A 23,788-nucleotide genomic window follows, 5' to 3' on the forward strand; every position below is an offset into this window, starting at 1 on the left:
CCAGATGTTACGCAAAGGAATCTCATATAGAGAAACATTAATTTTTTGAGGAAATGCTATATATTTTGTCATTTGAAGATTCAGCAACATAGTTACGATGTGTTTATTGAACAATACTATTTATGTTTCATTGTGATCAAAAGTAAAGTTATAAATGAAGGTGATCATAACGACCTCTAGTTTGATAATAGATCTTGTTATCATCAGCAAAAATTTGTAAAGAAAGCTGTTTACTGATATCTATACAGCTGATAAAATATAATAGCTAAATACATCTTTACTATATTAAAATGTATTATATTGTATGTATACATATTAATAATTACATACTAGTAGGTGAGAGAGGGTTCCATCCCCTGGACCTCAATGTGTTTGTTATTCTCATGGTTGTGAGATTAATACCGATGAATAACAATTAAGCCTGAAAAGCTCTTTTTCCTCCAAAGTTTCCCTCATTCTTGACGTAAAAGCTCTGATGTGCTTCTGCTGTAGACGAAGTTACAGCTCATCGACTCTGAACGTAGCACTCTCGGTCAGTATCTAACCGCGAATCACTCACCTCAACTGTTTCAGAGAACCGAGATATTCTGATTCTTTTAGCAGACTTTAAATAATAAGAAAGGTTATTTCTCTTTCTTGAAGGCAAATTTTTTTAACTTTTGACAACCCAATATCAACATGGATAGCCAAAATAAGCAATCAAAACCTATTGAAAGTTCATTAAATGCTCTTATTTAAAATAATTACATAACAATAATAAATTAGTAAGATATTAAAATATTTAAAATACTACGGGTGGACGCTATAGATAAAATATAACCCATTTATTTTGTTTCAAAAATAACCAGAAGGTGGCCGTTACTTGAATTTTATTTCATCCTGCACATAATAGAAATAAATGCACAAATAATTTTTTGTGTGTTAAAATCTGTTCACTCTTGTATTGAGACAAGAATTTCTTCATGAGATAAGAATGGGCATGATGAAAAATCACGAGAAAAAGGGAGCTATGCTATCAATATAATAATAGCAATGTAAAAGTTTTTAAAAAGAAAACTCAGAACAAGAAACTAAGAAGCAGATTCAGAAAAAATTAAAAGAACTTGTTTGGAATTTGAAGAAAAAAATTAACAATAACAATCATAAGTCTCAAATGAAAAACTTTTGTCTGCAAAACAGTCAGAAACAATTTACAATAAATGTTATAAATAATAAAAAGTTGTCAAAATATTCCCCATGAAAATTTTTTTACAACTCAAATCACTTAGAAACGTCTCTTTTCATTTTCTTTATAATTCTGTCAAAAAAATATTTGTATACTAAAAATTTTTAAAAACATAAAAATAAAATATTTAAAAAGTATATTATCAGAACTATTTCTTTTTTAATGTATTAACCTTTTAAAAAATTGTAATAGTAATATTAAAATAATAAATAAAAGAATGTAAAATACTAAAATTAATGAAAAAAAAAAATTATCGCGGACAGAAACGCACTGAATTTCAGAGTACAAACGTTCGATTAACGAGTAGACACTACAAATAAGAATCGTGTTTTAACTCGCTCACCCGTGTGACACATTCCATAATCGGATAAGAAAAATGCACCAATAAAAATTCAACATAACTTCAAATTGATAATATATTGTCTACCTTAAATTATCCGTAACTAAAGAAAGACTCAACCAATCTTCATCAAATTTTCACATGCAGAACTTCAGATAAATTAATACAGCATAACTAAATTTTAATGAAATTGATCTAGTAGTTTTGAAGATTTTTGAGCCACAGATTTTATATATAGACATATATATATATATATATATAATGAATCCCATATTTAAGTGAATAATATTTTATTTTCCTCATATCAAAAACGTGATGAAAATTCTATTTCAGCCACAATCCTACCTTACGACCGAAAGTAATATCATATTTTTCTTCGAAAAGTCGGTAAAAAAATTTGATAAAATCCAAGGATGAATGACTGTGTTATAAAAATTGGTACAATTAATGAAATATTAAGAAAATAAGTAATTATAAAAAGAATAACATCCTGAAAATAGTTATTGTTTGAGAATGACTGGAAAATTTAGAGACATCAAAATTTACAAACCCTTTTCTTCATCAAAAATATCAAATAATTAATTTATTTTGTAATCGTATTTAGTATGTAATATTATTTTATGGATGGTATAAATATTCGTATAGAATATTTTTCTTCTTCGGCTTATTTTTACTCTCTTACATGAAGAACTCTTTCATTTCTATTCTAACCAATTCATTCAAAATTTACTACTACTACTACTACTACTATTCATTTATCTATTATTTGAAATGTCTGGGTCTGTCCCAACTTCTTGTCTAGTCTAATGAAATCGACATCATGCAGAAGAAGTGTCCATCTGTCGCTCGATCTCATTACGTGGTTTGGTTATCTAAGTTTTATTTCTCTGTAAGCTTTGATTCTACTTTAATTATAGTTTTGTTCCTTATTTTTATGTTTTTATCCTGAAATGTTATTTTAGCTTTTCACATATAATAAATATACCAAATATATAACGTAAAATTTATTTATAATGTTTCTTAATGTCATGTAAATTTTTCTGAATGATTTCTTAATGATAAATAAAATCATTACTGTTTTTGCACTGTCTTAATAAAAAGTTTTACAACGTCTGACCTTTGTTATAATCGGATTTATTTATTTCTTAAAATTAATTTTACAGAGAAAAAAGTTTAAAAATAGGATTAAAAACAACACGAATGGTAACATTGTTAATGTTACCAGTTTCCGCAGAAAGTTAAAGATTGTTTTATATCAGGATATTTAAACAACTAACGTACACGAAGATTAATATTGACAGTTATAATGAAACAATAAGATTTATAAGTATATATCTTAAAATTAAATAAGTTTAATTATAAAAAAAGAAGTATAAATCACAATTACTTGATAATCTACTAATGAACGGTTTCTGAATTAATAAAAATTTTATTAAAAAATCTGTAGCGGAAAGCAACTCTTGTTCTTACACAATGATCAAAATTGTTTAATTAATATAAATCATTTTAAATAAATATAGAAAAAGTAACATTTTGTAACAATTAGAAAACAGGATAATTTACTAACGAGAAATTAAATAACTAAAACGCAGAAAAATAATTATTAAATTTAATCGAAAACATAGTAATATTAACAAATAGATTACGTGTAGTATTGTATATATTGGAATCAAAGCTCGTTTTAAACTTTTACAGTAACAGCGTAATCACCTTGGCAACAGTGCATATTACTACAGACATTGTTTATTTATTTAAACGTTGTTATTGGTTTTCAGCTAGGCCCAACACTTATCGTCCACTTGTCAATAGTTCTATTCTAGTTATAACAGTAAAGTAAATTATGTTATTTTTACAAACCATATTCGCCCTCTTACAAAACTTATAAGTTCCACAGAGAACTGAAGATCTGTTAATAATACTGTCCTTCTAAGTTATTTATAAAAATTAATTTTATTTTAAAAAATAAAGTCTATTAGAACCAAAGAAAAAAATTATGCTAAATGATTGTTGAAATAAAATAACATAGAAAAGAGAATTCTTAAAAACAAAAGGGGAAACTACAACATCCGCCGTTTCAATTGTTAAATTGTCTTAAATGCAGTTAAAATAAAGTAGTTAAAAATAAATATTCGTAGACTGTTTTCGAAGTCGAGAGTTCTAAGGTTCAAATCCTAGTAAAGACAGTTACTTTTATACGAATTTGAATACTAGATCGTGGATACCGGAATTCTTTGGTGGTTGGGTTTCAATTAACCGCTCATTCAGGAATGATCGACCTGAAACTCTACAAGACTACACTTCATTTACATTCATACATATCATCCTTATTCATTCTCTGAAGTAATACCTTACTGTGCTTCCGGAGGCTAAACAGAAAAAGAAAGAAAAGGACGTATGTTTTATAAGTAAGTACCGTTTTGATATATGTGTATGTCCGCTGCAGCGCGGCTGTCGCCGTTTCGCACATGTGCACTGAGTAACTATATCTCTTGGTTTCCTAGAGACACCATTATATGGTTGTTTGTCTTTGTTAACAGTTTCCTATTTGTGTTTAATATATATAGACATTTTAAAAACACATTTAGGGTGGCGTGCCCATAGTCCTGGGCATGCCACTGATTGTTAATTACATCTAAATCCAAGCGTTACGAAACTTGCCGAAATTCATCAACAGATTAGTGAATGTACAGGGATAACGCTTTGTCCAATGGAATGGTGAGAAAATGGGTTAGGGTATTTAAAGAGAGCCGTACAAACGAACAAGATTTTGCATGAAGGGAGTGACCGTTTGTCATTACTCACCTGGAGCAGAGAGTTAATGGAAAAGTTCGTGAGAATACATAATTTACGATTTCATCAACACAAAATAAATATCCTTTAATTTTCACGAAATGTTCTCCATGAAATTGTCGGTACGCTCATGAGAAGTAACAAACTTGTTGACTAAGTTACTTAAAAACAAATTTTTAGCCGGTGCTTAGAATCTTCTCACGAGATATAGCAATGAAAGCGATCCATTTTCGAGCCAAATTGTTACCGGTGGCGAAATATGGGATCTCACATTACACCGGAATCAAAACAATATGGAATAGAGATACTCAACATCTCCCAAGAAAGTATCAAACAAAGAATGTCAGCCATGTGCACTGTGTTTTTGGATAGATATTATTGATTTTTCCTTGGGGTGGAACGATAAATGCATTGACATATTATGAGACCTTGACTAAACTGCGTCGCGATATCCAAAACAGAAGACGTGGCATACTCCGTACGGGGGAATCGTCGTGCTGCTTCATGACAATGCTCGGCCACACTCACAGCTATCATTTGGATGGGAACAAACTGATCAGCCACCATATAGTTGCACCTAGTGACTACCATTTTTTCCTACATTTAAAGCAGCATCTTGGCAGTCAGCGTCACGACGACGTCAAAACAACCGTTCAGCAGTGGTTATCTTCTCAGGCGGCAGATCTCTATGAACCTGGAATGCAAAAGCAGACCACACGATACGATAAATGTCTTAATGTTGACGGAGATTATGTAGAATTGTAGATTAAGTTCAGGCTTTCAGTTGAATATAAATCTTTTCAAAAAAAAATTGTTTGTTTTTTTAATATCAAAAAGGTACTTATTTAAAAAACATTCCTTGTATTACTACAAAAACATACAAAGATAAATAAAAAACAAAACCATTAATGAAACAATAAAAAAATAAGATTCTAGTTTCATTTATAAATAAAAATTAAAAAAGAAAAACAATTAAAAAGAAAAGCCTGAATAATCTGAATCTGTAAAGGAATAAAACACATCTGCAATAAAGGAAGCTTAATTTTTTACAGCTTAGATTAAAAGGAAATCGGACTCATTAGTATAGAAAACCAAAGAAATAGGCCGGTACCAACATTTCTTGAACATCAGTCATAAAATGTATTAGTTTTAAAAAATGCCAGTAATAAATGGGAGTTAGTGGAGAAACGTTTTTTATTTTCAATAATAAAAAATGTACATTGTTGAAATAAATAGTAATTATTTGTCAACAGACTTTATCTTGGGTCTTTTTTTCATTTTTTATTTTTCTCTCCCGGGCCGGATCCTGCAGTTCAGTATTACACAGCCCAGGGGAGTGTCCTTTACTCTAACGGATCTCCACATCTTGGCCCTCCGGTCGGATCTCACTTTGCGCCCGCCTCAAACCCCCAGAATAGGATCCACCAGGCCCGGCTATGCCGTCCCTGGGTCCCCACTCTGGGAGTCGGGACTCGGTCTTTATGCCAATGCCTCTAACGGGAACATCCCGAGTGGGACATCCCCGCCGGGACTCGGTCTTTTTCGCTCGGAAGTGCGAGAATCCCCGTGCCTCATCGTTACCGCCCACTCGTGCAAGCACGTGCGAACGGCAGCTCCGCAGAGGGCTGTTCCTCATCACTGAGCCTCCCGATCCTTCTCCTGAAGAACCCTCGCCACGAACCCCACGATGATGTCAAAGTTCTTGGGGCTCTGCAACATGTTGGCGATAATGTTCTCCACGCTGAGCGGTCCGGTAATCGCCAAGCTAGACGATAATCAACCCACTGCGGACACTATCTTGAGTCTTTAATCGAAACGTTCGTCTTATCTAAATTTAAATAAGAAAATAATTATTTCTTTAATGACTAAAACGTTTACAACTGGCGATCTTTGATTTTTAGCTATTTGTCTTTTCCTGCTTTATAGAGAGATTTCAAAAGGGCACTGCCTGTCCAACTGGAGAATTCGGATAATAATACACTATGTTCTTTTCCAGTGTGTTTTTCTTGACCTACTAACAGAATATAATTTTATTTTAATTTTTAATTTTTAAATTATTTAAATTCAGGCGTAATACATATATATGTATTATATATACTTTACCATCTAGATAACACTATAGCTCTAGAAGGGAAAGTATTGTAATCAGTCCAATTTCGGCATATGCGTTTTCACCTTGGGAACCTAAAAAACCGGATGGAAATTTTCCGCGTGTTAATGTTAGTATGTACGCGCACGCGCGCGCGCATTTGATTTTGGCCTCTAAATCACCTTATTCCTAAATAACTAACCTAATAATCCCCAGAACTACTGAACCAATTTTGGCAACATTTGGTCAGATTACTTCTATATATGGGGCATTGATGCCATTAGATTTTCAACTTAAAAGTTTAATGGGGTGAGGCAATAGAAAAAGGCATCTCAGTATCTCGAGATTTCGCCAGATTACGGTCATATTTTCCTTAGGTACATTTGTTAATTAAAAGATAGAAATATTTGAAAAAAAGCGGTTTACAAAATCACACTCCCACCCAAAAAAATGCTGTTGGATTAAATAAATGATGTTGAATTAAATAAATGAATAATATTTAAAGTGTGAAAAAGTAATTCTGTCTGACTGGGTCTCGAACTCGATCACCCGGTTGACTCGGTACCTGTGCGTTAAGCCTTGCGGCTACATCAGTCTGCCGACCGTAAAGGCAAAATTTGTTTTATATAAATTGTAAAATTGCATTATTATATTGCATAATTAGTTCCGACCGTCGCCGCTAGTACCGCCACATCCGCGAGAATTGATAACGGTATGCGCGTGCGCTTTAGTTAGAATTACTCATTTAAATTAACGAAAAAAATATTATATTTAAATAAAACTATAGATATGTTAAATTAAGTTGTGTGTGTATGCGTGTGTGATCCGTGCATCAGAAACAATACACAGTGTAAAATTTTCCCGGAACGCTGCTTTAGCCGCGTGACGGGAAAGTCCTACAACTGAATATAACTACTGATAATGATTATTAAAAATCTGATGTGGATACCACATGACTTCCTTGTACGACTACTATTAAATTACATACACACATTTAAAAAAAATTAAAAGTATATAAAATTTTATTTCATAAAACTTTTTCTTTTTATTGAATTCTAATTTATCGCAAAAGTGTTTTTACAATCAGAGGTTAATAATTATTAATAAATCAAATACGAACTTTATTTATACAATAAGATAAGAATGTATACACAAATTAAGATAGAATAGAAAGAATACTTTCCGACAATATCAGAGGAGTAATGAACTAAAAGATACTCATATTTTGCAATTTATAAAAGATCGGGTTGTATGCCTCAGTATATATGTTGTTCTTGTGAGGATCTATTTTTCAGTCACTCTGTTGTTACCTTTAATTTAGATAAAATTAAACAGAAATTCCAGAATAATTAAATAAAATTAAACTAAAAAATCCAAAATTAATACGATTCTAAATTATAATTTTCAATTAATATTAAATAACCAGGTGTTTCACCACCCCTGTTGCATATACACATATGTAATAATGCCTATTAAATTACAAATACACATTTTTATAAGTAGGTAAAATTTTATTTTGCTAACAACTTCTGATTTTTTTAATATTTTTTTTTTTATCGTTATTATTAAATAATTATTTATTGTAATTTTTTTTACAATCACAGGTTAATACGAGTAATCATTCAATCAATGTATACAATTTTTTTTTAAATGTTAAAAAAATAATAAAAAAGGAGATGAAGTCTGATTCCAACCTGGTGTGAAAGGTGTGCCTTTCCTTTATAGATCCAAATATTTCATTAATTAAAATTTCATTTGGCTCTAACTCTGGAACCAATGAAAATAAGTACCACTCATGATATATCGTTAAAAAGCTCTCAATGAGAGCTTACTGCAGTGAAAAGCCCAAAATCCAAATTTTTTGGATTTTGGATTTTTTTGGGCACATTCGGTTCAGTCGATTGTAATCAAAAGGGGGGAGGTGAAGAACTGGATGTTTCAACAGTCCTAAATCCAAAATTTCAACATACTACAGCTAATCGTTCTTGAGTTATGCGAGATACATACGTACATACATACACACATACATAAATACATAGAAAGAAGTCATGCCGAAACTAGTCAAAATGAATTCAGGAATGGTCAGGGATGGTTGAAATCTGAAAACCGAAATTTTTCGTGATCACAATACTTCCTTTACTTCGTACAAGGAAGTAAAAACTGAATCTGTATTTATTTCCGAAGTTTTATTTTCTGAAAACGTTTTGAATATTTTTAACAGTTCATTCATCAATTTAATTGATTATAAAATATTTAAAACTTTACGTCCTGTACATAGAGATGTGATGTTTACATTCACGTCACTTTACGTATGGAAGTAATCTGAGAGTGGTGCCAAACAGAAACCGCAATAGCTGGTACCAATGTTGTCAAGCCTTGTGTAGTTTTTTAGTCGCTACTATTTGATACATTATATAGTTTATACAGGACAGATGTGTTCAACCGTTTTTTCTTGGAGAAGATTCAAAATTATTGTAGAAACAAACCGTAGTGGTTTTCATTCACTTCAGTAACAATCGTTACCCTGGATCACGCATTACCTGTCTTTCATATTAAATAGTTTCGTAAGTATAAAAAGTTTTTCATTCATTTATAACTGTTTGTTATTAATAATTATTAACATTATTTATTATTTTTATTGATTTATTTTCTTTAATGATTTTTCATTTTATATCTTTGTTAACCCATAAATATGAGTTTTCTTAGCATAAAATTTATTTGAAAGTTGTAAAATAAGCGAATGGAATCAGTGTTATTATTTTGTATTAAGAAAGATAACTATTTCGTGGCTTGAAAAGGATTTCTATGATTATGATAAATCATCTATAAAAATTTAGCCTGTATAGAATTAAATTTGGTAATCGACTTTTAAAAAATTTTCAATCACTTCATTAGAAAATGTTTTCAGGTAAAACCGAAAAAAGAATATATTTTTTAAATAACTAATTCCAGAGGCCTTAATTTGGCTGATTACAACTCCGTTACCAGACGGTTTACAATTAATCATAATCCATCAAAATTTTTTAAATGGATTATATCTAATAAATTTCACATTGTTACTTTTATACTTTTCCATGTATCTTTAGAAGAGATTACACCTTTGCAATTAAAAATCGTAGAAATATAAAACCTATTGCATTGGCCTCATTACAAAATCAGTATATAAATTAAATATCGTAATAAAAGATCGATGAATAATATTTTTGTCTATTTGACAAGAATTATTTAAAAGTTTTAATACTTAACGTATATGACAGTAAGAAGTGCTGCTACGTTCCTGTCCAGGGGTTTCTTTCAGGTATTACCTACGAGGTATCTATTTACGGAATCCTTAAAAATGTAAAAATACCTGTAAGAAATCTGGCAACAAGTATGCCACCTTACCCGCACGTCCATCATATAAAAAAAAACCTAGTGAAACTAAGTCTGTTCATCACAACTTAACTTTAATATTTGATTTATAAAATCCATACCAAAAAATGTTGAAATGTATAAAAAAGAACATAAAATTGAACATGATTAATTTTTTGTATACTTGATGAAATCTGATAGTCCATTTACGATGTATGAATCTATTCTCAAACACCGACTGCATAGCTGAAAACCTGCTTGAAAAATTATCAAATTTACTAAAACTTGTCTAACGATTCTTTACTTTTTTTATTAATTTAAGTTACAGAGTTTGAAAAATTTCATTAAGTGCATAAAAACAGAAATAAATTTTTTTAAATGCCCAATCTCCTTGCAGAACACAAGACTGAAATTTTGCTAATAAATAAAAGAAAATTGAAGAGAATATAATTTCTAAAGGAAAAACATTTTTCGTTGTAAGTTTCACAAATTATGAATCTTAAAATTAAACTACTGAAATAAAAACAAAGCGTAAAAGGGTACTAAGTAACGGGTAATCTTTTTTTTCTTTGTAACATTTGGAAAGTAGGCGCATGGTCTTTTTTTATAAAAATAATAGTACATTTTAAATATATATATATATATATATATGATATTGTTTATTCAATATGAATGATTATTATTTGTTTGTCCCGTATGCGTTCATGTACCAATCATCCGATTACGATGAAACTTTGGTAAGTTGTGCACACTCCCGCGAAAGTTTCTGAATTAGTTTGAACCCGCTAGGTGGCACTGAGACCGAGATATTTCGAAAAATTTTATTTTTGGTCCGATTTGGCTCATATTCAGAATATATATTAGTTACGTGAAAAGAAATATCTTTGCGAAAACTATACCCGCTAGGTGACGCCGGTGTCGAGATATTTACGAAACATACAAACAAACAAATATACAACCAGATATCTTCTTTTATATATAAATAAAAGTCAATGTTTGTATGTGTCTGCTGTAGACTAAAATACCGCTGGACCGATTTACGTGCCAGGAAAAAGGTAAAACTGGATAATGGAAAAAGGAAAAAGTAAAAAGGGGAAAAGGGAAAGGGTAGGGAAAATGGGAAAGGGGAAACGGAAAGGAGAGAAAGGAAAAATTGAAAAGGGGGAAGGAAAGGGAGGGAAAATAGGGAAAAAGTGAAAGATTAAATTTCGTGAAGTTTCGTAATGTTCAGTTTTTTAATGTTTTATCAAACTTTCAATTGTGTTCATTTAATCTACATATGTACTCAAATATAGCAATAACGAAACATTGCCGGATCTGTTAGTTAATTAATAAAAAATATCTAAAATCAGCCATTAATTCAAATTTAGTGACTTTTCGCTAATGAGATACGTAATTTCATTTTACGCGCAATAATGAATGTATACTCTACTAGAAGTCGTATAAAAACATATTTATTAACGATAATCTTTATAGTGTACGAGAGAAGTTTCGTATTAACTAAGACTACTGAAGATGCAAGGCAATCCTTAACATTGTCTTCTCTAAACGGAGAATATGCCGAAATACTGAAAATTTAATTTGTCATATTTAGGATCAAAATTGCATACCTAGTTATGTCAAAAACGACTTCTATTGTTGTAAAAGTTTTTTATGTCCTTATTGTTGCGTGTAATACTATAATTTTATTTATATTACAATACCTACACGCAGTTATTGGATCTATTTAGATAATTATTTATAAATATTTAATTTTATTAATGTAAACTGCAAATTATTAAATTTATAAAAAAATTCTTATACAGTTTTACCATGTTCATTGTTGTGTATACTTTTTTACATATATTTTAGGTGTTTGTTAGTAATTTTTGGAAAAAAATTAAAAAAAAAAAAAAATTTTTCTCATTATCTATTCATATTACAAATTTTGTACTTAATAACTTTTTTTATTTTTGTTACGAAGCTGAAAAATTAGAAAACAGATATTCTATGCATAATTTTAAAAGTAAAAAAAAAAAATGTAAAGCTACAGAGGAAGGAGTAAGAATAAAAAAAAATAGTTATTTGTAGGAACCCATCGGGTTGGTCTAGTGGTGAACGCGTCTTCCCAAATCAGCTGATTTGGAACTCGAGAGTTCTAGCGTTCAAGCCCTAGTAAAGCCAGTTATTTTTACACGGATTTGAATACTAGATCGTGGATACCGGTGTTCTTTGGTGGTTGGGTTTCAATTAACCACACATCTCAGGTATGGTCGAACTGAGAATGTCCAAGACTACACTTCATTCACACTCATACATATCATCCTCATTCATCCTCTGAAGTATTATCTAAACGGTAGTTACCGGAGGCTAAACAGGAAAAAGAAAGAAAGAAAGAAAAGAAAAGGTTATTTGTAGGAACTTCCAAAATTATTATTTAACATCACTGATAGATAAATGATCAAATTATGTGAATAAATTAGTATATATCTTTTGTTACATTAATATTTTAACAAACTTTTTAATCCACCGGGTTGGCTGTAGTGGTAAACCTGTCGTCGGAAATCAGCTGATTTCGAAATCGAGAGTTCGCAGGTGTTCAAATCCTAATAAAGACAGTTGCTTTTCTACGGATTTGAATAATATATCGTGGATAACACGATCTGTTATCTTATATAAGTGATTCTTTGGTGATTGAGTTTCAATTAACCAGGTCTCAGGAATGGTCGACCTGAGTCTATTCAAGACTACACGTTTACCGGTACATTCACACAAATCTTGATGATTTGAGTTTTTAATCGTTTACGTGACTATAAATAAAAATAAAAAAAACAAAGTTTTTTGAACCTTTATTCAAAATAATAAAAATAATGAAAATTATATGTATATACATGTGTGTGTGTGTGTGTGTGTGTGTGTGTTGTGTTTGTTACCGTGAAATATCGAAAATAGAGAATTCTCCGGTGAATGTCGACACATACTAGATTTATCAGTGAAAGACCGAAATATTTGCTTATGTTATTATATATTCGTACCTTGAAGGTAAATAGATTACGAGAAACTTAAAAAAAAAGGAGTTTAAATTTAAGCCAAACATAACTTACGCTCGCTTCGCTCGCTAACCTCGCCTAATTAACGTTAAATATACAAATCATATATATTATTCTACAACACTGAAGGCGATTAATCAAATTCAGCGCATTCAGTATGCACTGATGATGAAAGTTGAATAAAAATATTTTTATAAAAAATTGAGCAAAGAGCAAACTATCTAATCATTTATTTGTATCGTTATTGTCCATCCATGCAGTTAAAATATTCTGTATATCCTGATTGGCCCTTCCAATTTATAAAATGCTGAAAAGTTGATTAAATTTTTTTAAAAATGCGAGGAATTTCATTACTCGCTTCCAGTGTTGAAGAATAACATATATGATTAGTATATATAAGATTTATTAAACGAGGTTAAAAGCAAGTTTAAATTTAAACTTCCTTTTTTTACGAGGGTTTCTCTTAATCTGTTTACCTTTGACATTGGTACTGGGTGATTTTTTTTTTAATTTGAAGTTATTGTTTCGATCCTCACCAGAGCTTATCTGTATTTGTCGATATACACCGGCGAAGATCCGAATAAGCAAATATTTCGGTCTTTCACCGATGTATTTGGTATGTTTCGATACTCACCGCAGGATGTCGACATTTTCCAGATATCGGTGTTTCACGGTAACACATATATAATCATTTTATATTAAGTCGTATAGATTTGTTTTTTAAATCTTAAAACAAAATTTGAACGATTTTTTTTATATTTCCCATAGTTTGTCAAGATGTAAAGTTTTTTTTTTAATGTAGATCGTTAATTGAATGTCATGCAAAAATGACACTTTCTGAATTCGGCTTAAACTAAAATGTAATTATCCTGTACATAATTATAAATTGTGACGCAAAATATTGTTATATTATTTCATATATCTACTACTATATATTATATATATATATATATATATATATATATATATATATCACCCAAAATATTGAAAGTGTTATCGAAAATTAAAAATTTATTGTGAAAATGTTTCATATTAACAAAATATTTGTATGGTAAACAACAAAGGCCTTTATTTTATACAGTCATCCATTTTGTATTAACTGCTTTTTGCTTTAATTCGATTAGTAACAAATATGTTACATAAATTAAGTACAGACCCAACGTTATTTGCTTTCAAATAACTAATTTAAATCATGAATTGATAATAAAATTATATTTAGCGTTTCAAATATACTGGCCACTAATAATAATAATAATAAAATATAAAAAATTAACAAAAATAAAATCCGCATAACAAACCTAACTAAATTATATAAAAAAGATGTATTATGTAAACAAATTATGTATTTTAATATAATTTTGAAATATTCACCAAAACTCTACCTGCACTTCCATTTATAAAGAACGAAAAATGGAACAGAATTCACAAATATGAGTCTAAAATACTACAATCTGTATTAATTTTCATTTATATTGATAAAATAAATTGAAAGTGAACAAATAAATAGAAAATAAATTTTATTTATATATATATATAACAAAAACTAAACTCTATTCTTTGGTTAGACAAATATAAAAAAAACTAAATAAATTAGAAAATTATCCAAATCAATAGAAACTTTTCTAATGCAATTCATTAGGTCAACAACCAAACAAACAAAAAAATAAAAGCAGAAAACATCGACGTTTCGTCCAACTTATTTAGTTTTATATATATATATATATATATATATATATATATATATATATGTATGTATGTAATTGTTTTATTGTGCAAAAAAGTACCAAGCCTGACTGGGATTCAAATTCACAATCTTTTGGATGTAAGCCGAAGACGCGTCTTCGTTTTTTCTGTTTTGTTAACGATTAAATATCTATTGTTTCATTCACTATTATGCATTTTTATTTGAGTTTTAAATAAGTTTGAATTTAATATAGTACTGTCGACTGTTCACCATTTTATTTCCTTCAAATCATCATAAATCGAGAGACAATAGTTCATAATGACGAATAATTTTAAACCATTTTCTCGAATTATGGTCAAAAGATATAACGCTCCTGATAAAATAAAAGTTATATTTTGATTTTCAATTTTATTATGGAATGAACTGTAAATTTTTTATTACTACAACGAAATATTATTGTCATGCATAAACATTTAATTAAAAATATTAAATCGTTTAATTTTTCATTAACTTAAACTTGAAGATAATTGTTAAATTATCATCATTTTATATTGAATTTCAAGTAGTTATGAGTACTTGAATGTTAATCATGAAAACATGCCTATATGAAATACCCTCTGCAATTTCATATGCGATTGATGTTGTTTATGATTATTATTATTTGTATGCATAGAAATTATTTTCATTGATGTATGTTGTATTACAATAGGTATTGATTCGAGACTACAAAATAATACGGCTTGACAGAATGTTAAGTTTAAACAGCACATTTCACGAAAAATTATTCATATATAAGTATAAGGTTTTCGTATATAAATAAATTTTTATATTTAATTATATGCTAAAAATAATGCATGTTTTACCATAAATAGATAATCTGTTTTATATATTTCTTTACAAGGAACGGCTCATTAAATCATATTAATGAAATAAGCGAAACGGTGGTCGTTTAAGAAACCTCTTGTAAGTCCATTATATATTCATGCTAATTATTGATACAATAGTTTCCCTATTTATAAGAAAATCTATTGTTAAGTCTTAGTTATAAATATCATAAATAGAGTAAAAATAAGAGAAATTAAAAATTATTTACAGTCGCTCGGAAACGTAACGTATTATTCAAAAATAATACAAAAACTAACATTAACATTTTTTCATAAATTCGTTCCTTTTAAATTTTCCATAAAATCTATTGAGAAAAATTGCCGAAAAATTGATGTAATTTTTTTGTAATTGTTTGAGAATAACATTGCGTTGCAGAGATCTCTTGTTACAAAAAAAAAAAAACTTCAAAACTATTTGGAAAAAGGTATAGCTAATCAATATTCTTATTCTACAAATTATAATCTGTTTTTTTCCTTTATAGAAATCGTAATTCTGTTCGTTCCTTATACTCTTGGATATTGCAAATTGCAAAAACGGCGAACAATAAAAAATTATTTAAAATAATTGTAACTTTTAGAAATAGGATGGATAGAATTCCCATTAATTATAACAAAACAATTTCTATTGTCCTTAAGGCTAAGTTTTTAGGTATTTTACTAGATGATGAAGTTGATTTTGTCTGGAACAAAATCAAACCTTATGGTAATCTTTGAAGCGTCCTAATAAAAGACAAAGAGGAAGTGAAACTAGCGAAAGAAGAGTGGATTAAAGAAAAGTGTTCAGAAGTGGAAAGAGAAATGAACATTGGTAAAATAGACGGAGGATACAGGAAAGTTAAGGAAAATTTTGGGGTACATAAATTAAAATCCAATAATGTGTTAAACAAAGATGGTACACAGATTTATAACACGAAAGATAAAGTCGATAGGTGGGTGGAATATATTGAAGAGTTATAAGAAGGAAATAAATTAGAAAATGGTGTTATAGAGGAAGAAGAGGAAGTCGAAGAGGATGAAATGGGAGAAACAATACTGAGATCTGAATTTAAAAGAGCATTAAAAGATTTGAATGGCAGAAAGGCTCCTGGAATAGACGGAATACCTGTAGAATTACTGCGCAGTGCAGACGAGGAAGCGATTGATAGATCATACAAACTGGTGTGTAATATTTATGAAAAAGATGAAGTTCCGTCAGACTTTAAAAAAAATGTTATAATCATGATACCAAAGAAAGCAGGAGCAAATAAATGTGAAGAATACAGAACAATTAGTTTAACTAGTCATGCATCAAAAATCTTAACTAGAATAGTATACAGAAGAATTGAGAGGAGACTGGAAGAAGTGTTAGGAGAAGACCAATTTGGTTTCAGGAAAAGTATAGAGACAAGGGAAGCAATTTTAGGCCTCAGCTTAATAGTAGAAGGAAGATTAAAGAAAAACAAACCAACATACTTGGTTTTATAGACCTAGAAAAGGCATTCGATAACGTAGGTAACAATAAGATAACATTTTATTTAATAAAATGATATTTAATAAGATAATCTGTTTTATATATTTCTTTACAAGGAACGGCTCATTAAATCATATTAATGAAATAAGCGAAACGGTGGTCGTTTAAGAAACCTCTTGTAAGTCCATTATATATTCATGCTAATTATTGATACAATAGTTTCCCTATTTATAAGAAAATCTATTGTTAAGTCTTAGTTATAAATATCATAAATAGAGTAAAAATAAGAGAAATTAAAAATTATTTACAGTCGCTCGGAAACGTAACGTATTATTCAAAAATAATACAAAAACTAACATTAACATTTTTTCATAAATTCGTTCCTTTTAAATTTTCCATAAAATCTATTGAGAAAAATTGATGTAATTTTTTTGTAATTGTTTGAGAATAACATTGCGTTGCAGAGATCTCTTGTTACAAAAAAAAAAAAACTTCAAAACTATTTGGAAAAAGGTATAGCTAATCAATATTCTTATTCTACAAATTATAATCTGTTTTTTTCCTTTATAGAAATCGTAATTCTGTTCGTTCCTTATACTCTTGGATATTGCAAATTGCAAAAACGGCGAACAATAAAAAATTATTTAAAATAATTGTAACTTTTAGAAATAGGATGGATAGAATTCCCATTAATTATAACAAAACAATTTCTATTGTCCTTAAGGCTAAGTTTTTAGGTATTTTACTAGATGATGAAGTTGATTTTGTCTGGAACAAAATCAAACCTTATGGTAATCTTTGAAGCGTCCTAATAAAAGACAAAGAGGAAGTGAAACTAGCGAAAGAAGAGTGGATTAAAGAAAAGTGTTCAGAAGTGGAAAGAGAAATGAACATTGGTAAAATAGACGGAGGATACAGGAAAGTTAAGGAAAATTTTGGGGTACATAAATTAAAATCCAATAATGTGTTAAACAAAGATGGTACACAGATTTATAACACGAAAGATAAAGTCGATAGGTGGGTGGAATATATTGAAGAGTTATAAGAAGGAAATAAATTAGAAAATGGTGTTATAGAGGAAGAAGAGGAAGTCGAAGAGGATGAAATGGGAGAAACAATACTGAGATCTGAATTTAAAAGAGCATTAAAAGATTTGAATGGCAGAAAGGCTCCTGGAATAGACGGAATACCTGTAGAATTACTGCGCAGTGCAGACGAGGAAGCGATTGATAGATCATACAAACTGGTGTGTAATATTTATGAAAAAGATGAAGTTCCGTCAGACTTTAAAAAAAATGTTATAATCATGATACCAAAGAAAGCAGGAGCAAATAAATGTGAAGAATACAGAACAATTAGTTTAACTAGTCATGCATCAAAAATCTTAACTAGAATAGTATACAGAAGAATTGAGAGGAGACTGGAAGAAGTGTTAGGAGAAGACCAATTTGGTTTCAGGAAAAGTATAGAGACAAGGGAAGCAATTTTAGGCCTCAGCTTAATAGTAGAAGGAAGATTAAAGAAAAACAAACCAACATACTTGGTTTTATAGACCTAGAAAAGGCATTCGATAACGTAGGTAACAATAAGATAACATTTTATTTAATAAAATGTTCAGCATTTTAAAAAAATTAGGGTTCAAATACAGAGATAGAAGAACGATTGCTAACATTTACAGGAACCAAACAGCAACAGTAATAATTGAAGAACATAAGAAAGAAGCCGTAATAAGAAAGGGAGTCCGACAAGGATGTTCCCTATCCCCGTTACTTTTTAGTCTTTACATAGAACTAGCAGTTAATGATGTTAAAGAACAATTTAGATCCGGAGTAATAGTACAAGGTGAAAAGATAAAGATGCTACCATTTGCTGATGATATAGTAATTCTAGCTGAGAGTAAAAAAGATTTAGAAGAAATAATGAACGGCATAGATGAAATCCTACGCAAGAACTACAGCATGAAAATAAACAAGAAAAACGTAAGTAATGAAATGTAGTAGTTATAACAAACATGGACAACTGAATCTAAAAATAGGAAGAGAAAATATTATGGAGGTAGAAGAATTTTGTTATTTGGGAAGTAGAATTACTAAAGATGAAAGAAGCAGGAGCGATATAAAATGCCGAATAGTTCAGGCGAAATGAATCTTCAGTCAGAAATATAATTTTTTTACATCAAAAATTAATTTAAACATCAGGAAACATTTTTGAAAGTATATGTTTGGAGCGTAGTTTTATATGGAAGTAAAACTTTGACGATCGGAATAACTGAGAAGAAAAGATTAGAAGCTTTTGAAATGTGGTGCTATAGGAGAATTTAAAAAATCAGAAGGGTGGATAAAGTGACAAATGAAGATGTGTTGCGGCAAATTGATGACGAAAGAAGCATTTGGTAAAATATAATTAAAAGAAGATACTAATAGGCCACATATCAAGGCATCCTGGAATAGTCGCTTTAATATTGGAGGGATAGGTAGAAGGAAAAAATTGTGTAGGCAGGCAACGATTGGAATATGTAAAACAAATTGTCAGTGATGTAGGATGTAGGGGGAACTATACCGAAATGAAATGAATAGCACTAGATAGGGAATCTTGGAGAGCTGCATCAAACCATTCAAATGACTGAAGACAAAAAAAAAATAAATAAATAAAAGGCTAAGTTTATCATCACTATTAAATATTTATTATACTTAATATATTACTTTTTAACGTACAATATAATTTTTTTACACTCTCTCAAAAGGTCAGAACGACTTTTCAAGATACAGAAGTAAGTTGTCAGATCGCTGTCTAGCACTGTTTGCTAAAAAGACAGTCATTTTTCCTTAAAAAATAACCTTCACTTCTACTAAATTAGAATTGTTTTAGTTTACAAAAAGGTTTTCATTATACAACCACTGTCATTTTGAATAAATACTAAACCATTAAAAAAAAGTTTTACATTTAAGTAAAACAAAATTACAATATTTTCATTTATGATTGTTGACGTGAAAAATTAATAAAAGTATTTCCAATACTGTGTCTGTAGTATTTATTTATAAAACGATTGTAAAATAGTTTTTTTTAGGTTTACTGAGCAGTAAACTCTAAATTGGTTTATTCTTTCGTTAAAAATCATTATTTATCATTAAATATAAATAACCAAGTAATGGCTATTTATGTTTATTTAAAAATAAACATAAATAACCATTACAAATCTCGGATTGTAAAAAATTACGATAAATTATTCAAAGACAATAAAAAAAAACGAAAAATATCAGAAGTTATTAATGAAATAAAATTGTATATACTTTTAAAAATGTGTATATGTAATTTAACAGGCGTACAAGAAAGTCATGTGGTGTCTCATCAGATTTTTTTTTTAATTTGTACGATGTTTTCTAAATATGAGTCATTATTTGCATTTAATTTTGGTTATAATCTTGTAACCATGCTTCTAGTGAACCCAGTAAAATATTATGCAACTCTACCGGATTTTAAAAAATTATTAATTCTTCAGTCTCTACTGATAATGATTGATTAGCAATCGAAATTACTATCTAGTTTTAGATTTAAAAAAAATTAATAAACTGTTTTTAGCAACTTCTACATTTTTTAAAAAATTATCTACTTATAATAATTTTAATTAAAATAAACGTAAAATTATTTAAAACAGGAAAAAAAATTAAAGTTATTATAATGTTTTTAATAATAGTTAACAAAGAAAATCTTTTCTTTGTTTTATTTTGTGGAAAAACTCCATTTAAAAAGTTCCTAGTCGTTTTATAAAATCTCTTACTTAAAAATATTTACGTTTTTTATCTTTCTTCTAGAAATTAACATAAAGATAAAATTTGTATTTTTTTAAAGAGTACTGGAAATATATTATAAGTTGCAGATCAGTACGACATCTTATACTGAGAGAAAATGTATCTGAATTCACTAGTTTTAAATAGAATAAAATAGGAAGAAACAGAATCTCTTTCCATAAATTTTATAAAAGTTAAAATTGCAATAAATAAGTCATTAAAATCAGTAAGTAAATAGTATATTTTAATGAATTAATTAAATGTTATAAAATTTATACAGATTAAGACAACGAAATTGTCTGATTTGTTATTACCAAATGGTTTCACTTTGCTGTTCTTGGTAGAATTCCAAAAAGAAGGCAATGAAATGAATATTTTTAGTTCTACAAAAAGAATTCACATTTAGAATCATCATTATATGCTTAAATATATAAATATATATATATATATATATACTGACAGACACACACTAGCGTACATACACGCAATTACACACAAACATACGCAAAATGTTGTGGGTTTGACAAACGGAAAAAGGAGGTTGCTTTTAAAATGACAACCTTAATCTTACTTCTAAAACTGTTAATAACAAATAATGTTTTTATCTATTCGTTTACGAAATACCACGTATATATTTTTGTTTATTTATCTCTTTTGTAATTTTTTTAAATACGAAACAGTTTGTTAGCAGTATAAGTATAACTAAGGTGTGTTTATATATACAGAAGGCTATATATATTATGATTTTTTTTCTTTAAAAATCTTTTTACAGCCGTTTATAGATTTTTTTAAGCTTTGTTGCTTTTTTACACCACGAATTTCACTTCTCCCGCCAGTTCATTTCATCTTTCGTTAAAACATTAATAACTGATAACATAATAACTTTAAATTTCTCCCTTTTCCTTCGTTTTTGTAAAAAACACAGTAGAAAAAATAATGCATTTTATTTCTCTCAATAATTTTTTTTGGTTTCTCAAATTATATTTTCAGTCAGTTTTGTAGGTAAAAACCATAAGTAAATTTTATCACAATAATCAAGTGTAAAGAGGCCGTGAGGTAATTTGGGGCACTTGCGTCGCCCCAAATGTCCAAATTAAAAACAAATAAAATTTTGTGATAAATAGTCAGAAATTTTTATATGGAATAGTACGGATAGTATTTCAAAGGAAAAGCAAGAGAGATCAGAGTATGCATTATCTAAGCATGATACAGATATTTAAATTCTTAAACAGTTACTAGGAAATATGTACGGTACTAAGTATAAATAGATTCATATTAGAAATTACCTAAGGTGATACAAAAACAAAACAATAAGTAATTTCTTAACGTAATAAGTAAAATTGATTTTAATTTTTTTTATAAGATCAAGGGATAATAATATCATACAATTATATTATTAGATATTTTGGAAATGATTGGAAATTTGTGACAAATGCTAAAATAATTAAATTCTGTAATCACACAAGGAAAAATTATACACGAGCGACGGTATGATAGTGATTGCTTATGCAATACTTCATTTACGTAAGCAGACAAAATTGTCACGTAAACTTTTGTGATGAATGTTTCTGACAAATAAAAAATGTTCAATCTACGCGAATTACTCTAATTTCATACCAGCTTTCTTATACCGTTACACGTAATGAAAACTTATATCACGCGGCTGCGGTAAAACCAATGAAGTATTACCACAACTGAATACAAACAAATAATAAATTTTGCATGGAACATCCAAGAAAAATAATCTTACGTGCATACTACATGACTTTGTTGTACGCCTATTAAATTACACATACATTTTTTTTTTTAAATGAAAAGTACATAAAATTTATTTCATTAATAACTTCTGATTTTTTATTTTTTTTTATTTTATTATTGAGTTATTATTTATTGTAAAAACTTTTTTACAATTAGAGGTTAATAATTATTAATAAATTAGTATATTTAAGTTAAATAAAAGAAGAAGTCGGATTCGAACCGATGTACCTTTCCCTTAAAAGATATTTCATTAATTAAAATTTTATTTGGTTGTAACTCTGGAACCAATGAAACGATATGTTACATAATAATATAAGTGACAATATGTCACTTATGACATATCTTTGAAAAGCTCTCACTGAGACCTTATTACTGCAGTTAAGAAAAATTCCAAAATCCAAATTGTTTTGGTTTTGGGCTTTTTAGAACACTTGTGGTCCAGTCGATTGGAATCAAAATGGGAAGGTGCTCAACTAGATGTAGGAGCAGTCCAAAATCCAAAATTTCAACATCCTACGGGTAATGGTTTTTGAGTTATGCGAGTTAAATACGTTCGTAGGGAAGTCACGCCAAAACTAGTCAAAACGGATTTAGGGATGGTTAAAACGGATATTTCCGTTGAAATCTGAAAACCAACATTTTTCGCGATCTCAATACTTCCTTTACTTCGTACAAGGAAGTAAAAAACCGATAGAAAATAAATGTATATTCATTTGTGTCCATTTTTTTCACTTTTTGAGAACGACAGGCAATTCTATCATCAACTAGAAAACTTGTGTACAGCCAAACAGTATTGTAGCGACTGATGACTCCCTGAAATGGTTCACAGGCAGCCCCTATCAAATAATACCAAACATAATTGCGTATATCATCAAAGTCCCGATTCTTTACCATAAATGACCTAATAAGGTCATATATATTCCAGATAATTTGGAATAAATGATCAAAGATAAGGATAGAAAGTGAGAGGTTAGATAATATAACATTTCCATTGAGGTATATCAGAATAGTTTACCATTTTTCCCATAAAAACAAATTAATCTTTGCCTGAATTAATTTCGAATATTTTTATTTTTTTATTTAGCAATAATTAACGATTATTAATTTTGTATTTACTTGATCACAAGATTTTCTTAAAATTTTGTATTAATAAACAAAATTTTACGAATGGAATATCGTTAGTTTCCTTTTTTTTTGCAATTTCTATGAGGTAAAATTTATTTTTTATGTATTTAGTTATATATAACATAGCTTGTCTCAAGATATTACATAAGTATTAAAATATATACTATAAAATATACAGTATTTTTCAATTTAGGCGCAAATAATTAAACAAACATGCCGGAAATGAGAGTAATCTTTTTTTTTTTAAAGCGAGTATGTAATTTTAAAAACGTTGA

General features: G+C 28.9%; 1 protein-coding gene across 4 annotated transcripts in view; it reads left to right on the top strand.

Moving 5' to 3' along the window:
• LOC142328951 (uncharacterized) overlaps positions 1–23,788 on the top strand; it is a 164,235-nt gene that overhangs the window by 22,690 nt on the left and 117,757 nt on the right. The window contains exon 1 of one of the 4 annotated variants that reach the window (XM_075373149.1): positions 8,877–9,008. The exons of the other annotated variants lie outside the window; for them this stretch is intronic. The gene's annotated coding sequence lies outside the window, so the exon portion shown is untranslated. Of the gene's footprint in view, positions 1–8,876; positions 9,009–23,788 lie in introns of those variants that run through there. 4 annotated transcript variants of the gene reach the window in all.

Source organism: Lycorma delicatula, chromosome 8, assembly GCF_047948215.1.
Source record: "Lycorma delicatula isolate Av1 chromosome 8, ASM4794821v1, whole genome shotgun sequence".
NCBI lineage: Eukaryota > Metazoa > Arthropoda > Insecta > Hemiptera > Fulgoridae > Lycorma > Lycorma delicatula.